This window comes from Ixodes scapularis, unplaced genomic scaffold (genome assembly GCF_016920785.2).
Source record: "Ixodes scapularis isolate PalLabHiFi unplaced genomic scaffold, ASM1692078v2 PGA_scaffold2__306_contigs__length_199485367, whole genome shotgun sequence".
In the NCBI taxonomy this organism is placed as follows: domain Eukaryota; kingdom Metazoa; phylum Arthropoda; class Arachnida; order Ixodida; family Ixodidae; genus Ixodes; species Ixodes scapularis.
Window position 1 is genome coordinate 81265567 of NW_024609857.1, and position 13429 is coordinate 81278995.

General features: G+C 45.7%; 1 pseudogene; it reads left to right on the forward strand.

Moving 5' to 3' along the window:
• Positions 1-2679: 2679 nt before the first annotated feature.
• LOC120844299 lies at positions 2680-3477 on the forward strand (annotated as a pseudogene).
• Positions 3478-13429: the final 9952 nt, after the last annotated feature.

The following is a 13429-nucleotide window of genomic DNA, read 5'->3' on the forward strand; positions in this document are numbered from 1 at the left end:
GACATGCTGAGGAACCTCTTCGCGTCCTATGGAGTTCCCTCTGAGCTTGTGTCAGATAATGGACCACAGTTCGTCTCAGGGGGTTTCGACAACTTCTTGCGAATGAACGGGGTGAAGCACATTCGCACACCGCCATATCAGCCGGCATCGAATGGAGCTGCTGAGCGAGCAGTTCAGACATTCAAGCGAGCTTGGATGAAAGTCTCGTCCATAGGAAACGCACAAGGAGAAACAGAAAACCAAAGGCTGGCCAGATTTTTCCTGAGCTACCGCAGTACTCCGCATACTATAACAGAGAGGACACCGGCTGAGCTATTCCTCAAGCGGCCACTTCGAACCCGTCTTGACTTGATAAAGCCAAGTACGGAGCAGACCGTCGTCAAGCATCAACGCCAGCAGCAGTTGGCGCTCGACAAATCGCGAAGACCACTTCGTAGCTTTGATGCGGGTAACCGGGTCCTCGTGTGAGATGTGAGAGGCCACCAGCACTCGTGGTCACCAGGCATTATTGTTTCCCGACGAGGACCACTGTGGTATCTGGTGGACGTTCGAGGACGCACAATCTACGTTCACTTGGACCATATTTTACGACTAGATGCACAACCACCAAGTCGTGAAATATCAGGCCCACAGCCATGGATGCTCTTGGGTCCAACTGCTAGTCCTGGAGCGTCTACGCTAGCAGATGGAGATTTGCCTCGTCCAGCAGCAACCGCCCCACCTCCAGTGGTGCAGACAGGGTCGGCCGGCGACACCTCCTCAACGCCGGCTGAACCTTCAACTCGGTCCCCGCAACGCGTTCGGCGTCCCCCAGACAGACTTGGAGCGCTGCCTGACCTGCCGGCTGCTGGAGTGCCCCTGGAACTTAACAACTAAACCTGGAGCAATGTGGTAACTTGGGCAATGGAGGAAGAGAACGTGCACGAGCGGACGGGCGAGCTCGAGAAATCGGGAACCGGCCACCATCGGGCAAGCATCGTCTAGCACAGCCTAGCCTGTATAAATATGTAAATAAACCGCGATTTACTACACTACCAATTTACAATTAAGCGCAAATCAGGAAAACGACACATCGATGCCGACAGCCTTTCTAGATGCCCTCTTCCCAATGACCCCGCGCCTTTTGTCATCCCTCTCCTCACCGATGTCACCGCAGTTTTAGATACTAATGACATTCGTATGGCTCAACAAACAGACGATACGTTGAGTCAGATAATCTCCCGCCTACTCCATCCAACGAACGATGCAAGTCGACGCACCCTGCGGCGTGCACGACTGTTCCAACTTCGCGACGGCATCCTCTGCAGACGTAACTACGACGTCCAAGGTCGTCCATGATCCTCGTCATCCCTCGCCAATTACAAAAAGAAATCATACGAGCCAGTCACGATGACCCAACTGTTGGACACCTTGGTTTCTCCAAAACGTACTTCCGCATTCGCATACGCTACTTCTGGCCAGGCATGACTCGTACCATCAATCGTTATGTTCGATCATGTCATCTACAACTTTGCCATCGGGTCTACTGCGGCCGATTCTTCAACCGCAACGACCCTTTCAGCGGATTGGAATCGACTTCATGGCCCGTTTTCCTCTGTCCACATCAAACAACTGGTGGATAATTGTCGTCATTGACCACCTGACCCGCTACGCCGAGACAAATTGCGTTCCATCTGCTACCGCCGAGGAAATTGCCGTCTTCTTCTTACAAACTATTTTGTTGCGTCACGGAGCGCCTCAATACATCATAAGCGATAGAGGAACACCCTTCGTTTCAAAACTTCTTTAAGAAGTTTTGCGGCTGGCTTCCACCATTCACACCGCCACAACCGCCTACCATCCGCAAACGAATGGCCTAACCGAGCGCCTCAATCATAGTTTATCTGATATGATTTCGATGTATGTCGCCGGCAATCGAACTCCTTGGGACGCCGTTGTTCCTTACATTACATATGCGTACAATACGGCTCGTCAATCAACAACTGGTTTCTCACCATACCATCTTCTTTACACCGGAGAACCTTTCACGACACTGGACACGGTTCTGCCCTACGTGGACGAACGGCCCCAGGGCTCCTATGCGACCCATATCGTCTCCCACGCCGAAGATGCCCGCCAGCTCGCTCGTATCCACACGCCCCAATCCCAACAGCAGCAAGAGCTGCGCTACAATGCATTCCACCGCCCAGCGACCTACAACATCGAAGACGAGATTCTTATCTGGTCTCCTTCACGTGCCCTCGGGAGATGCGAAATGCTTCAAAGCAAGTTCATCGGACCTTTTCGTATCACCCGTCAACTTTCCGCTACCAACTACGAGGTTGCCCCTGTATCGCCACCTCGAGATCGCCGATCCCGCGCATCGGACATTGTCCACGTCGCCAGGATGCGCCACTATCACCGCCCGGACACCTAAATACCACCACCGTCCTCCGTTAACAGCCGCCGGAGGACCGGCGTCTGTATCGACCAGGTAGATACTGTTGGCAAAAGAAGAGGACGACGGGCTCGTGCAGCGAAAGGGGAATGAGAGGGCTCGAGGATTTTGAGCGCGCTGACCCCCAACCGCCGATCTACAAACCTCATTGTAAATCTCTTCCAGCATTAAAGCATCGTTTTCCAACATCGTTACAACATGTATATATATATACATATACATTACACAGAAGACAACCGACGATGAACACCTCGTTGCAACAAGACGGAACGACACCGACGTCCATTGTATACGTGCTTGCCCCACAACGGACGCAGGCAAATTAGAGTGGCGATCTTCATGAAAATATTCACAACTGGTTGAGTCAGTGCGGACGGGTAGCCCGGTAAAACTGATCGGGGCCTTAGCAGAGGCTACAAAATCTCTACTTCGTTCAGGAAGGCACGCCACGCACCTGGTTCGAAAACCACCAAGCATCGATTTCGTTTTTAGGAATACTTCCTGGCCGAGCTTCGCCGCATCTTTGCCAGCCAGCAGCGTCATCAGCGGGCCGAAGAACTTCTCCAAGCAAGAAGTCAAGGGCCAAATGAGAGCGTCGCAAGTTTCGTCAAAGACGTTCTCCGGCTGATGAACCCCGCCGATCCAAACGCTTTCGAAGAGAAAAGGCTGCTGGTCCTGATGCGGGGGGTGAAATAGAACGTCTTCGGAGGACTTGTGCGGAGCTCGCCGGCCACCTTCGAAGGCTTGACCACTGAAGCAACAAATATCGAAAGTTCCCTTCAAGCACGTTCCACCCACTGCCAGTGACTTCCCGGCTTCGCCGCCCTCTTGCCGTACAGCGGCAACACCCCGGATATCCGCGAGATCATCCGGGACGTCGTACGGGAGAAAATCAAGAAGCGTCTGCCCCCTGCCAACCAGCCTGCTTCGCTGCCGGTAGCCGAAGTTGTCCGCGATGAAGTTCAGCAGGCATTCCAACTGGAGGCTCCTGCCAGTGTCGCAGCACCCGAGAAGCCTCTGTGGCCTACGCCGCACTAGCTCGGAGAGTGGCGCCATCTGTCCAGCAGTATTAGACGTGACTACCAGCACCGCAGACTTTCCGACGTGGGGAAGGTCAGCCTCAGCTGATCCGCGCCGAACAAACCAGCGCCTAGGAAGACGGATGTGTGGAGCACGGGAGATTGACGACCGCTGTGTTATCACTACGGCGAAGTCTACCATATCTACCGGAGGTGTCGATACCGACAAATGGGCCTGCGTAGTTTTGCGCCGAGCGACCCGCGACCCCGCCTTGGGGCACGGTCAAGGGACATTGAGGAGTATACCTCCGACGGCCTCTGTCCCCAGTGCCGACCCTATACCACGAGGTTCCCGTTCTACTTCGCTTCGACGTGCGCTTTCGCCCTTCCGCCGCTCACGGCAGGACAGCCTGTCCCCCGCATCTCGATGAGAAAAGTAAGTACTGCAACGCCTGGATGTGGCGTTGCCGAAAACGACCGAAGGAAAACATTCCGGTCCCTGGATTCGGACTTAGATCCTCCACTCGAAAGCCAAGCACGCTCGGCGACGCGCGTGGCAATATTACGTCAAAGATGGAATCTATGGGTGCAAACTCTCTTTGAGAAGTAAATGAATATGATCAGTTGTCTTTGTCGTATTTGTAACTTGTGTATACATACGTTAGTCAAATATGTAGTACCTGCATTTCTAATTAATGTATATTTATTAAATGTATTTGTATGGGTATATTGAGTGAATCATGGCTGCTCATCTCTGCTTTCGAATTACTGACGCTCGTCCGACGAAGTCTGCATCACGTCCGCATTTCCAGGGTAAACTGTTATCCAATCTCGTTGCTTCTGTTTTCTGAAACTCTCATACCTAAAAGAATTCTTCGAAAAAACGTAAATTAAATTGCGTTTATTTTTTTTTTTGTGCACAGCTCTTAGGCGCTATAGTTTCCGGGTTAAGTGGCGTCGGCGTCGGCGTAACCGCGCGCGTTGCATCATGGGACGTTTCCTCTCTATAGTGAGCGGAAAACTTTTCCCCATAATTTAGCGTGGAAATGTTTTCGCTATATTTAGTGGGGAATTTTTTCTACTAAATTTAGCGGAAAAATTTAGTGAATGAGGAGAAGGAGAGGACGACGGTAGGAGCAGGAGAAGAGGAAGAAGGAAGGGTTCGGAGGCGGAGGAGGTACATACCCTCCCCTCTGCGCACTTCCCTTCTCCTCCTCAAGAGCTGCGCTCTAGTTTCGCATTACAGAGATTTCAGAACGTCTTTCTTTTTTCAATGGTATTTTTGTTCAATGAATTAAAGTTTCAATTTGGTAATGGCGCATTGTGCTCCTGGATTCCCCTGGTCGATTTCCAAAAAGTTGACCACTTAAACTGCTAAACACATAATATAGTGTTTGATAATCTACGCGATAGGCATGCAGTAGGACTGCCATTTGCTGTCGTGCTTTAAGCAGAAATAAGACCAAGAAAATAGCCCATTTTATATTTTAAACTCTACAGTGTCTGGATAGTGCGGGAGACGTTTGCATGAGAGCAGTCCGCCCCCAGGCAGCACAAAACGTCGTGGAAACGTCGAGAAAAAGTCCCGGACGTCCGTGACGTCCCGCATGACTTCGATCACGTTTTTTCGATGTTGAGGTGACGTCCTTATATAACGTTCCATTAGAGTCCAATCAGTGACGTTGTGACGACGTTGTATTTCAACTCAAACGTCGTCAACGTTCCCATGACGTCGATGCACGACGTTCTCACAACGTCCAACGCTCACGTTTCTTTGACGTTGAACTGAAGTTCATAAATGACGTCCCATTATAGTCCTGTCAGTGACGTGCTGGTGACGTCACGTTTCAACTTTAACGTCGTCATCGTGGCCACGACGTCAAGACAAGACGTTTTAGCAACGTCGAACACTCACGTGTCTTCAAAGTTAAAATAAAGTCCATGGTGACGTTACATTATTGCCCCGTCAGTGACGTTTCAGCGACGTCGCGTTCACACCTAAATGTCGTAAACGTCATACAAGACGTGCTGGCAACGTCGACCACTCACGTTTTGTTCGACGTTTTTAGATTTTCCAGCTCAATCTCCAGCCGCAGAATCACTGTGGTCAAGGTGACAGTGCTCAAGAGCCGCAAACAAAACTTAATTTTTGAGAGGTTGACAAGTTTAATTATTCATACATTAATTTCCGTATTTCAAAATGCTATTAATTACACATCGATGACGCTAAAGAGGGCATTTACAAAACTCAATGTACACGGAAGAAAAAAAATAATATGAAAGCATGTTGGGAATATCATTCCTTTTAGATGTGCTTGTTATAATTTTGGTTTGTTTAAAATATTGTTACGGGTTTAGTTTCCGAAGCCCATGGCGTCTAGAACGGATCGAATTGTACCATTCTTGCATTTTGCACGCGCGTTGTCGTCTTCCAAGTGTCCTGGACCCTGGCACGCGCCTCAGGGGCACCGCTACACTATCCCCTCTCCCGCTGATTTCAGGCCTGCATCCTTTCCTAGGAGCATCCATACTGCTCCGCGACCACCCGAGATTGTTTTAAGGTTCGTCAATTTCTCTTCGTATTTTGTAACCCATGCTCACCTGCGCACAACCAAAAAATTCGCATCAACATCACAGTTCATCCATAACACCAACTTCCAGCGCCTTAGCGCTTTCGGTAGATCGGGGCGCAAAGTCTTGTCACGTGACTGTCAGTACAGATCTGGCTTTCGTTGCCACTGGTGACGTACCCAAACGAAAATCGCATGCCAGCACACACTATATCAGAGCACAACTTCACTGCCCACTTGGGCATTTTTGGAGTTGACTCAAAAAAAATAAAATGCCCGGCAATGAAGAAATTCGGTAGATACTGTCAACGGTTTGTGGAAATTGACATTCATGATGCCAACCCCTGAATGACCCAGCCCAGATGACGGTCCAAAAAGCGTTCAAGCCCAATCCGCACTTACGTGCCAAAAAAAAAAAAAAAAAAAACACAAAAGAAGAAAGAAAAAAAAAACAGCCGGCACGGCGCGAGAGAGAGGGTGAAAGGTAGGCAGAGGATACGCCTGTGGCATCCCCATAAAGCCCCATGCGATGCGTCGGGAAACTCGGTAAGAGGGCGAGAGAGAAAAGTGGGGAAGATAGCGACGGACGAACAATTGACAAGCCTAAGTTCCGGGTGCACGTATTTTTTCAGTCGTTCCCGAAATATTTCACTGAATGTTCTGTTCTTCGAATCGGCCCAGAGAGAACAGCCTGGGACCCGGTGCAGCTTTTTCCGAAAGCCAGTCACTAGCACCGGCCGCCACGACTACGGGTCTACAAGGCAAGCTGCTATGTCGCCGTGATTTTTTTTTTTTTTTTTTCGAGTCTGCATACAGTATAAGTGCTGAGATTCGATGAGTCGTTCAAGCCGCCCCCATGAAGAAGTCGATGATCGCCAAAAACGCCGTCGTATTCAGTCACGGCTCGAGGACCTTTTTCCAAGGCCGTAACGCTTCACACGTTGAATCGTACTACTGCTCGGTTCAAGGTGCCTGTGAGGATATGAAAGACGCGCCCCAGAAAACAAGTGGCAGTGCACATAACGGCGCGTCAAGTCCAGTCTCCGATCAAGACCCTTCAGACGCCTCCGACGATCCCAATCAAGAACGTCCAGCGGACGGCATCCCCCTTCTGAAACCATTCTCGTGCACGCAGCGAGAGTACCAGCTACGCGCAATGGGACGGCTAAAGCACGCGCGTCAGCGCATTAATCAAAAGCAGAACGAGGTAAGCGGTGGAACATTCCGCACCGCGTGACATCGTCTCTTGTTCATTTATGCACGTGATTTTGTTTGTTCTTTGATATCTTTGAGGCTGGCACATCCAGGGACGTCTTTTGAAGGCGCTCCGTATTGCATCTCGTGTCTGAACATGCTCAATTAAACAGTCCGTACCAAATCTGTGTTTTAGTTACTTCCTTCGTACTTGCATGATAGCAACTTGCCTTCGCAAAAATACTAAAAAAATACTTTTTTTTTTGGGAGGGGGGGGGGGGGGGAGGGGGGACACAACGTTTTCCCACGACGGCTAGGAAACGTAATTTGGAAAGGTTTCTCGACGTTCTGTGAACGTCGTTGGTAGTTCGGATGTCGTAAACACACGTATCATACACGTCGAAGGAGGACGCAACGGCCCACTGAGACGTGCATGTGACCTGCAACAAACGTCATTTGGAACGTCCCCTCGACCTTCTGTGCACCTTTTCTCGCGGACATTTAAAGGTTTCATCGATGTCGAAGGAAGGTAACGTTCGGACCTTCGACGTTGTACGACGTCACGTTACAGACGTCTTCGACGTTCTTTCGACGTTTTCTTCACGTTTATGTGTTGCTTGGGCCATGAAAAATCAAATTTTACACCCTCTGCTCGAAAAGTCGTCAACCCCAAAGTGACACGTGTGATTCGTTTTAATAAAAATGTTTGAGTGGACGGTGCGTAGATCTGTCTCACTTTGCAAGCGCCGGTGACACACACACACAAAAAAAAATCCTTTAACTTTTTAGGGGGAGAAACTGTTCCGTTTCGTGGTCGAAACAAAATGTGTACCGTGCGATTCCTGTTTCGTTACTGTATTTTCGCAAAAAGTGCATTTATGTTTAACGTAGGCGGGGGTCACGAATGGCCAAAATACAACAGGCACACAGGCTTTTATGGTCAAAATATTATTACACTTCAGAATAAATGTCTGCAGCTGCCTCCGCAACACTGATATATTGTTCACCTAGGCGTCGCCAGAAAGAAAGCCAAAGAACCTAATGCAATTCTGAAAGCTTTATGAGAATTCATGGTTTGTTGAGGCCAGGCTTCTTCCATCTTTTGTTTTATACAGACATGTCATTTCAAAATAGAACATTTTCGTAGAACGATCACCTGTATCAGGCTATATTAAAATCGGCTCCTGCACAAGCGTTGAAATCCGATCTTAGATGCTTAACATCTCATAGTTCTTTGTACATAATCACTCGTAGTTTTTATTTTTTTTAAATATAGAAGTAAAATATAAGCTCAACCAGCCACTTTTTACCCTAAGAGTCTAAAGATCCAATGTGCCCAAATAAGAAGGGCAGATATGTCTTCTTCTCTTCCGGCTCGAACACGTGTTTGTATCTTTATTTTTGCTTTCTCGCTGTCGCTACCATTATGATCGTCCCAAGTTAGTAGAGTGCAATTCTACACTTCGTATACTTGTTAGAACGCATTCCTAAGCTAAACGACACACTAACACTTTCACGCAGGCTATGCGGGTTGTCACTGTGTACTTTCTAAATATCATTGAATTTGCGGCGAAGGACAGACCTAAAGGTGTTCACAGCAGTCGCCATACCCTCTTGGCGTTTCTTTATTGGGACCATTGAATCGTAGCATTCCGAGACTTTTTAAAGATTGTGATCGCTTTTCCCTATTGAGGGGCTCTATATAAATTTGTCCCTATTGGGGGAAATAAACCGCTGCTCCTCAACTGGCGATCTCTAATATTACACTGATGTGAACGACAACAACGAAACAGCGCTCGGCTGACGTAACCGAACGTTACGTCAGTTTTCGGCTGGATATTTTGTGTTCTCGTCGCCCAAGGAAGGGCTCTTTGGTTTACACTGTCCTGCGTGAACAATGAGCATGCGTCATGCATGTGTGCAACAGATGTTCAGTACAAAGCCTGAAGGGGGTCAAGCTCGCATGCCCTGAGGACCGCTTTCGGAGGAAATACGGCTTCATCGTCCCACCCAGGTCACTCCCTTTCCGGTAAACACTTCTTACGTTACCCTCCACCTCGCTTTTTGTCGAGAAGAATGACGTACATAAACGAAGTCCACAGGGCTTGTGTTCGATAAGCACCGTGCTCTGGGGGAAATAAACTGGTCAGTACGCCCCCCATCAGTCGATCCATTTTCCAATAGACCTACCAATTTGCTTTGGAATGCATCTAGATGACAGGGCGCATGTTTTTATACAGGCTATGAGCATTTATCGTCCTCATTGTAGGTCCGATTTTACGTCTGAAATACGCTCGCATAACTCATTGAGTGGGTTGTTACTCTTAGGAGAGTGGGGTTTATCCAGTTTGGTATCTTAATATAATAATAATAATAATGTATATTTCCACCATAAGATTATAGTGGCGGCCAAAAAAAAGCTGTAAGGTACAGCTTGACGGGTTCTTGACCGCCTACAGCAGCAGCAACAGAAAGAGTAAATGGTACAGTCATCAAGAAAGAAACACAAATGTACAAAAATTATTGTTCTCAGAGCGTTATAAGCGTAAGACATTAAAGAATTACATTACTTCATATTGGGCATGACCGGCAAAACAATAAGCTCATAGTAATAAGAACTAAGCACGAACACTAGTAGAGAAAGCAACTACACTAATCATCAGTGAAAAAAGGGTGACCTGACTTCACTCAGCGATAAGTTATCCTAATCAATACCTTTGGCTAAATACAGATGAAGTAATTTAGAAACAGCTTATTTCAGCGATGGTGGGCCGTAGTTTGTTTTCGGTGTGACCACCTCCTAACATTCAGCTCTGCGGGTGAATCTGTGAATCCGTTTCAAGATTTGTGCAAGATTTATAAAAAAAAAAGTTCGTACTTACGGGACTTTTAGACTAGTTGTAAGCGTACAATAACATAATGTGTGGACATTTATGTCATGGAATTTCTTAAATAAGCTAGCTGAATGAAAGCCTAACGGGACATCTACTATAGCTCTAAGCGCTTTCTTTTGTAACACGTGCAACTTTTCTAAATTCGTAAAAGTTGTTGTAGCCCAGACTAAGAGGCAGTAATTTGAGCGGGAGTGGAATAGAGAATTATATAATGACTATTTTACTTTTTTCTGGAAAAATATAACGATGACAATTTAACATGCCCACAGCCCGGAATAACCTTGGAATAAGGTAGTTTGTATGATTTATCCACGACATATTCTCAGAGAAGGTAGCGCCTAGGAGTTTAAAGAAATTTACCATTTCAATTTTGCTTGAATTTTGATTTAGGCTAGTTGTGATGTTTACAGGTTTATTTTGAGAGCGAAAGAGCACGGCTTTTGGTTTCTTCACATTAAGTTGTAACGCGTTGCTCTGATTCCCTATTTCTAATCTAGACAAAGTCAGGTTTGCCATATCAATTAAGGTATCAGCATTATCTGCAGTAAAGAGTGTACTTGTGTCATCAGTGCAATTGACCGATTTTGTATTTGTATTAATAGTGCTGATAATATTAACGTTTAAGATAAAAAGGAAAGGACCTGAATTACTACCCTGTGGTATGCCAGAAAAAAAACGTTTTATGATAAAGGATTTTTCTGACATATTGCACCCGATGCCCCAGATACGACCGTATTAGCTGTAAAGCGCGTGCCCTCTAATTCAGTAATTATCTAATTTGAAAAGTAGAACTTTATGGCTGAGACAGTTGAAAGCCTTAGTAAAATCAATGTATACTCCGAGGACCATCAGTTTGACTTCAAATCTTTGCCAAATGAAGTTCTTTTTCTTAAGTAGTGCAAATCCAGTAGATTTGTGCTTTCTAAAACCATACCGCGAGGCTGTTATCAAATCACACTTCTTAAAGAAGTTGGTTAATCGGGTATGAAGGCCTTTTTAGAGTGCCCTGGAGACAATTAGCTATATTGAGTGGGGCCTGTGATTTCCCATGCCATTTACGCTTCCTTTTTTATGCAATACTGGGACTTTACCAATCTGCATTCGCTGAGGAAAACTACCGTGGCTAGAGAAATATTAAATATGTGACTTATCAGAAATGCTAACAGGAGAATCACAAGCCTAAGGGGTCTTATTTGGATGCCATAAACGTCACAGCTTCCACTATTTTTAAGCTGAAAAAAATCCCCTCATTACTTTTTGTTCTACTACAGGGTCTAAAAATATTGTGTCTGTTTTTTATTTTTAAAAACCTCAGAAATATTTGTTTATTTGTTTATTTATTTACCCTCAAGCCCAGGGGCGTTACAGAGCGGAGTGGGTATTAAAAAGGCACAACACAACATACAGCGTACAACCGAAAATATAATACAGTAGTTATGGCTCTTTACAAAAAAAGATTAGAAACGGCAGTTTTAAAGCACTCGATATCGGGGATTTCGGCAATGGCTCCGGGAAGGTGATTCCACATTGTTGAGGCACTAGGAATAAAAGACTCATAAAAATTTTTAGTACGACAAGACGGAATGGCAACTTTATGACGGTGATCGATGCGTGCTGAAACGTAATGAGGTGTTGTTAGTAGTCTTTCTTTTATAATCGGATAATTATGATATATCTTATAGAACAAGCACGGACGGAACATCTTTCTACGTTGTGAAAGAAGAGGTAATGATAGGCTAGACTTCATTGCGGTCACACTGGATGTACGATGATAAATTGAAAGGATGAAACAAGATGCGCGGTCTGAATTGCTTCTAATTCGGAGTTAAGTGATTCTTGACCAGGATCCCAAACCGAAGCGGCATATTCCAATTTAGTACGAACTAATGCTTTATATAAAAGTAATTTTAATGAGCTAAGAGCAAGGCAAATATTTCTTCGGAGATATCCAAGCATGCGGTTGGCGTTATTTACAATATATTCAACATGACGCGACCAGGACAGATTAGCAGATATATGCACACCCATATATTTATATGATGATACGGTTTCGAAAGAGAAATTATTTAGACGATAAGAAGCACACGGAGTATCTAGACAGGAAACACTCATAGATTTACACTTATTAATGTTTGGTTTCATGTTACGGAAACCACACTACTCAGAAACACTCTTAATATCTGACTGAAGAAGTGATACGTCAGAATCACTGTTAATTTCGCGATAAATGACGCAGTCATCGGCAAAGAGGCTGACGTATGAACATATATTAGTGGGCAGGTCATTTAATATAAACTAGAAAAAGTAATGGCCCCAGAACCGAGCCATGGGGTACACCTGAGCCAACTGGAGATTAATCAGAATTGATATTGTTAGCCGTCACAAATCGGGACCGGTTAGTGAGGAAGGAGCGCAACCATGGAAGAACGTTGGTGTCTAAGTTTAGTTTAGTCAACTTGAGAAAGAGAAGTTCGTGAAATACTTTATCAAATGCCTTTGAAAAATCGAGGAATATGCAGTCCGCCAGAGATCCACGATCAAGAATGGAGTGTAGATAATTTGTGAAACACAAAAGCTGAGTCTCACATGAAAATGACTTACGAAACCCATACTGGTACGAATTTAAAAAAGAATTGGACTATAAGTAGTTTGCAAGATGGGAATAAATGATATGTTCCATGATTTTACAGGGAATGCTGGTAAGTGACACGGGTCGAAAGTTATTTGGACAATGTTTTTGACCTGATTTGTGCAAAGGCATCACCTTCCCGATCTTCCAATCCTCTGGCATACAACCTGTATCAAGAGACTGCTGAAACAGTTTACTCAGGATTATAGAGCTATACATCTTAGTATTGAGCAAAAATTTAGAGTTGATATTATCGACACCAGAGGATGACGACATCTTCAGTTTTTCTATTATTCTCGCAATACCAACTGTGTCAATAAGAACTGAATCCATTGGAAAAAACTCGTAAGTGTGGCAGGCAGGGTAAGTAGCATTTACATTACTAGAAAACGCCGAAACAAACACTGCGTTGAGAATGCTAGCACATTGACCGCTAGGAACTACTGTACCATCTGTACATCTAAGTGTTGCAGACGTACTCGCAATATCTACAAAATTTTTGTTGAAAGCAATTGCCATTGAGCAACCAGTAAGTTGAGTGCAATTATGCATAATTTCTTTAATAGAACTTGATGGGCGATGATGATGATAAAGTTCACCTGCTTCCACATGACGTCTGCGCGACCCTGTGCGGCTTTGAACATATTAAAATGACAACGCTGTCTTGCATACCGTAGGTCTTTCGT